Source organism: Amblyomma americanum, chromosome 1 (assembly GCF_052857255.1).
Source record: "Amblyomma americanum isolate KBUSLIRL-KWMA chromosome 1, ASM5285725v1, whole genome shotgun sequence".
NCBI classification, from domain to species: Eukaryota; Metazoa; Arthropoda; class Arachnida; order Ixodida; family Ixodidae; genus Amblyomma; species Amblyomma americanum.
In genome coordinates this window covers 12,784,282-12,789,965 of record NC_135497.1, presented here as the reverse complement: position 1 = coordinate 12,789,965, position 5,684 = coordinate 12,784,282, and the positions used below count along the sequence as shown (strand labels likewise).

At 49.0% G+C, this 5,684-nt stretch overlaps 1 pseudogene; it reads left to right on the top strand.

Moving 5' to 3' along the window:
• Positions 1-2,395: 2,395 nt before the first annotated feature.
• LOC144116366 (tetraspanin-33-like) lies at positions 2,396-5,434 on the top strand (annotated as a pseudogene).
• Positions 5,435-5,684: the final 250 nt, after the last annotated feature.

Genomic DNA, 5,684 nt, shown 5'->3' with positions numbered 1-5,684 from the left:
GTCACTGACGACCCTGAAAGAGCAGCCATATAGGTACGGGCGAAATTTGGTCACTGCCCACACATTGGCCAGGCATTCTTTTTCGGTGGTGGAATAGTTCGCCTCCGATCGTGAGAAGGTGCGGCTCGCGTATGCAAATTACGCGTTCGAGACCATCCTGCCTCTGCACAAGGACCGCACCGAGGCCGATGTTGCTGGCGTCTGTGTGTAGTTCAGTGTCGGCTGACTCCTCGAAGTGTCGAAAGATGGGCGTACTTTGGAGATGAGTGCGGAGGTCTTCAAAGGCTTGCAGTTGCTCCAGGCCCCAGAAGAACGGTTCGGAATCTTTTGTGAGTCGGGTGAAGGGCTCAGCTATCTGGGAGAAGTTCTGCACAAAACGCCAATAATAGAAGCAGAGACCCCCAAAGCATCGCACACTGCGCTTATCGGTGGGCACAGGAAATGCAGCCACGGCAGCAGTCTTATCTGGGTCTGGGCTAACCCCTTTAGCGCTCACAATGTGTCCCAGAAACTTCAACTCTTCGAAAGCGAAGTGACACTTTTCGGGCTTCAGGGAAAGGCCGGCCGACCGCATTGCCTCGAACACAGCGCGCAGGCGTCTCAGGTGCTCTTCGAACGTGTCAGAGAAGATGACAACGTCATCCAAGTACATGAGGCAGGACTGCCATTTGAGAGTGGCAAGAACGGTGTCCATCCTCTGGAAGGTTGCAGAAGCTGAGCACAGGCCGAAAGGGAGCACCCGGAATTCGTACAGACCGTCCGGTGTAAAAAGGTGGTCTTTTCCCGGTCGCATTTGTCCACCTTGATTTGCCAATAGCCACTTCGGAAATCTAGCGGTGAGAAGTACTTGGCGTGGCGCAGCCGTTCCAGGGAGCCATCAATCCACGGGAGGGGATAAACATCCTTTTTTGTGACTTTGTTTAAACGTCTGTAATCAGCGCAGAACCGTAGCGTTCCATCTTTCTTTGCTACTAGAACAACAGTCGACGCCCACGGGCTCGTCGACGGCTGTATCACGTCATCCTGGAGTATTTCTTGAACTTGGCGGCGAATGGCATCACGCTCCTTCGAAGAGATCCGGTAAGGTGGCTGACGTAACGGCCGCTGGTTGGCGTCAACTATAATTCGGTGCTTTGTGAGTGGTGTCTGTCCAACCTTGGAGGTCGAGGCAATGCAGTTGCAGAAAGACTGGATAACGCTTTCCAGGCAACGTTTCTGATGAGATGGGAGGTTTGGGTTCACGTCAGCTTTTATGGGTGTGGTTGGTTCCTCCACTGATGCTGGGGCTCCGGACAAAGCATGCTGTCTCGCGAATTCGCTGAATTCCTTGAAATACGCAATGGCTGTTCTGCCAGGCAAACACTGAGGTTCGCAGCCAAAATTGGTCAGCAAGAGTTTGGTTAGGCCATTGTTCAGTTCAACAATTCCTCGAGCAACACATACTTGCCGATCAAGGAGCAGAGACATGTTGGTTTCAGCAATGCCACGAATTCCGGTGCTGCTATCACAATCTACGGTAACAAACATGCTGGATCTTGACGGTATCAAAACGTGGTCGTCATAGACGCGTAACTTCGTCCTGCGTGGCTCGGGAGCACCGTCAACAGGGCGTTGATTGGAAAATGACACGACAGCTCCTGAAGGTTGATGACGGCACCATACTCCCGGAGGAAATCCAAACCGAGTATCAGGTCTTTGGAGCACTCGGGCAGCATTAACGATTGGTCGCACGGGAAGAACAAGCTTGGTCGCACAAGGCCCACCGTTGGGAGTACCTGCCATCGAAGGGCAGTGCCGCATCACTTAACCGCTGCAACACTGCGCCTGGATGGGCATCAGGACTCCCAGGGATCTATGAATGTAAAGTATAGATTAACCACTTCCGCATATCTAGACATCCCATTGTGCTATCGCGTCATACGCTTAAGGTGGAGCTTAAGTGTCTCATCTATTTTTTGTAAGCAGCTGTTACTACTGCCTCATTACCAAATTCTCTTTGGATTCTATACTTCTGCCCGAGCACTGACAAGGATATGCACCTGTATTGAGTTGCCACCTGCCACGGTGGGCAGTTTGCTCACAATCCCGTGGGTAGGTTGTGATGATGGCGCAAGTGCACGTGACCTAGGTGGCTCAGCTGCCTCCTAGGGTGCTTTATCGCTACTGCGTTTTCGGAATTCTAAAAACTGATATGGCTATTACTAACGGCCATCTATAAAATCTATAATTGCAGTCAGCTGCCTATTGGCAATAGGTAAAAAGTTAACTAGTAGAATTTATTTAATTACTCTACCTTGTAAGTAGGCGGTCTGCATGTTTTGCTGAAAGGTATAGAATTGTAGGTCTAAAGTGTCTGCATGGCGTTGTCAGTAACCACGGTCCTTCGGTTGGCAGCATGTTTGTGATCAAGATGGAGATCTCGGTTATACTGTTCGGCATGATCATCATGTCTTTGCCCTTCTGCGGCTGCGTGGGTGCGCTTCGGGAAAACAGTTGCCTGCGGAACGTGTACTCGTCTTTCATCACGGCGCTGCTGCTCATCAACCTGGTCGTGGGCCTGGTCGTCTTCTTCCTGCCGTCCCAGATAAAGATGCTCTCCGAGACATTCTCCATGGAGCTACTCGTCCACTACTGGGACTCGCCGGACTTCCAGAGGCTCATGGACAGCATGCAGGTAGCTTGCAAGAGCCGTGCGGAAAAAGAGTTGACAGGGGATTTCCAGCATCTGTCTATGATAACTGGCCGCCATATATTGTACAAAAACGGGCATAGAAAGTGGATTTTTTTTTATTCTCCGTAAAACAGTGCCCTAAGTACACGTTAAAGCCTACTGTATGGCTCTTGAATTTAGTTATCACAATCCTACGCGCATTTTCGTAAGGGAATCGTTGTGGATGTTTCTCTAGTTCATCTGGAGACGTCTTCCTCACATGATTAATCGTCTCACTCGTTCACTTTTTTCTGTTGTCAACTCAGTGGTCCTCGACCAGCGACTACTAAAAGTGTAGAAAAAGATGTGGCACGCCTCAGCCAGATAGCGTAGTAAACCGACGTCATGCTAAACGTTGGAGTAGAGTTTAAAGCAATGCTTCACTCGACATACCCTTGCCGTTGCCCTGGAACGCACCATAAAGCAGCACCGCAACTTTTATTCCAAAGCCCTTTGATCATTTAAGTCGCGAAACTCCCCATGTGATCCATCTATTTACATCTCGCACAATTATTTACACGAAGCCCGTAGCCTAGCGCTCTGTCACACCACTTCCGAGATTTCTATGTACGGTGGCTCGGTAGTCACGGCGCTTGGCTACTGAGCCGGAGCTCCCGGGTTCGAATCAGATTGTGCCGGCCTCGTTTCTATAGCGGTGAAACGCAAAAAGGCGCCAGTGTGCTGTACGATGTCAGTGCACGCTAAAGATCCCCAGGTGGTCGAAATTCTTCCGCAGCCTTCCACTACGGCACCACTTTCTTTCTTTCTTTTTTCATTCTCTCCTTTTTTCCTATATTACGGCGCTGTTTAGATTTCCACTGGGATACATGAGGCAGTTACTACGCTATTTCGTTTGCTCAAAACCAATTTTCATTATGAATTTTGGTTTGCGGTGCTCAAAACCTAGCTACAGTGGAGACACACAAGTGGTGCCACCATCTCATGAACAATCTCTGTGTAGATCATGCTAAGATTTTATTTCGACGGTTGCATAACTAGTAGACATTAGAGAATACGGTATTCGATGACAGCAATGGGAAGCGACATGAGGAGACAGTAAGATTTTGATAACCGAAAAAATGTTCCATGTCATGCGACTGCAGGAGAGGATGCAGTGCTGTGGAATCTGGAGGAGGAACTTTCGGGACTGGAATGCCAACATGTACTTCAACTGCTCCCGCACTATCCCCAGAAACGAGCGCTGCTCGGTGCCGTACTAGTGCTGCAAGCAAAATAACACCGATCAGGTTGGTGTCAGTGTTAGTGAAAAATCGCTCTGTTGATATTCTGATGATTTTCTACCGACAGTAATAGATGTTTATTGGGGTCTTCTTATTTTACGACGGAGTACATTTCTGTACCAGGCCCTGCCATTCGATGTCGTGTGTAATGTAGCGTTACTCCGTATTCCGTACACAGTGTAGGCTTAACTCCAAACATGGTTTCAAAATATTTGCCTGCCTTGAATTGAAATGATCAGGAGATATGTTTTAGCAAAAATACCACTCCAAGGATTGCGGGTGGCCCCGTGATTTGAAATCCCGAACTCCAGAGAGCGGAGACGAGTACTTGTAAACATAGCGTCCACCATTATATTTGCGGTACATGAATGCCGCATTTCGTAGGTGGGCACCCAGAGCTCTCATTATGTTTTTCCTTGTTTGGGCTCCGCCGATTTCTTTTATGTATTAGTGGATACTGTATTAGCGACAGCTGAATCTGAAGTAAAACTAAGTCAGTAGTGTCACACCAGCAGTGTCGTTTGTGTGTGTACATGATCCCTGGTACTAACCAGGCTGCAAGTCTTGTAACGTTTACTGCTAGCCCAGTTGATTCATGACTTATGCCAATATAACCAGCGGAACGTATGCTCAGGACAAGACAAGGAAGCAGCTGACACAACCATTTCACATACAACTCCACGAAACAAATGGCTCAGAAGAAGAGAAAGAGCACTTTTTCCTGAAATCCGGGCTCATTTCGTTGTCTTGTCCTTTATATGGTTTTCGTTTCGTTCGTTCAGTGAGCAGTTCCTGCAAGTTTCCATCAGCAATGGGCCAGCGAGCCTCCTCGAGACCTCTGAATTTCTTAATAATAATAATTGGTTTATGGGGAAGGAAAATGGCGCAGTATCTGGCTCATATATCTTTGGACACCTGAACCACGCCGTAAGGGAAGGGATAAAGGAAGGACTGAAAGAAGAAAGAGGTGCCGTAGTGGAGGGCTCCGGAATAATTTCGACCACCTGGGGGCCTTTAACGTACACTGACATCGCACACTACACGGGCGCCTTAGCGTTTTTCCTACATAAAAACGCAGCCGCCGCGGTCGGGTTCCTGAATTTTTTCTAACTTCCCTTCCGTCGAAACGCGAACACGTCCACCTAGGAGTGAACACCTGTACTAAATTCGTTGCCCCGCGATGTCGTCGCAGGTGGTGAGTCTGTCGTGCGGTCACAACGTGCTCAACATGACCGACTACGACGCCTGGTTCCAGGTGTACACGGAAAACTGCCTCGACTCGGCTCACCGCTACGTGCGCGAGAACATCACCATCATCACGGGCCTCTGCCTCGTCTTCGTCATCTTGCTCGCCTTCGTGCAGATGGTCACGCAGGCTCTCCTCGACGAGATGCTCATCATCCGCCGCATCTACGAGAAGTTCTACGAGCGCGCTTACGACATGCGAGCCGCCCACGAGCAGCGTGAGCCGACAGCAAACTAGTGTCGACTCACTCGCTTCCCCGGGCGTCGACTGAGCGGAACTCAATAGACTCTCAATAGGACATTACAAAGGCAGTGCAACTAAACTCACCTGATGATGGCTAATGCAATAATTGGCTTTCAAGCTCAAACAAATTGATTACTCCTTCAACAATGCTTTACGAAGGAGTAATATGAACTGATTTATCTATGCTGACATTATATATGTGCGAACAATACTGCCCCTCAACAAGAACCTTTGAACCATAATG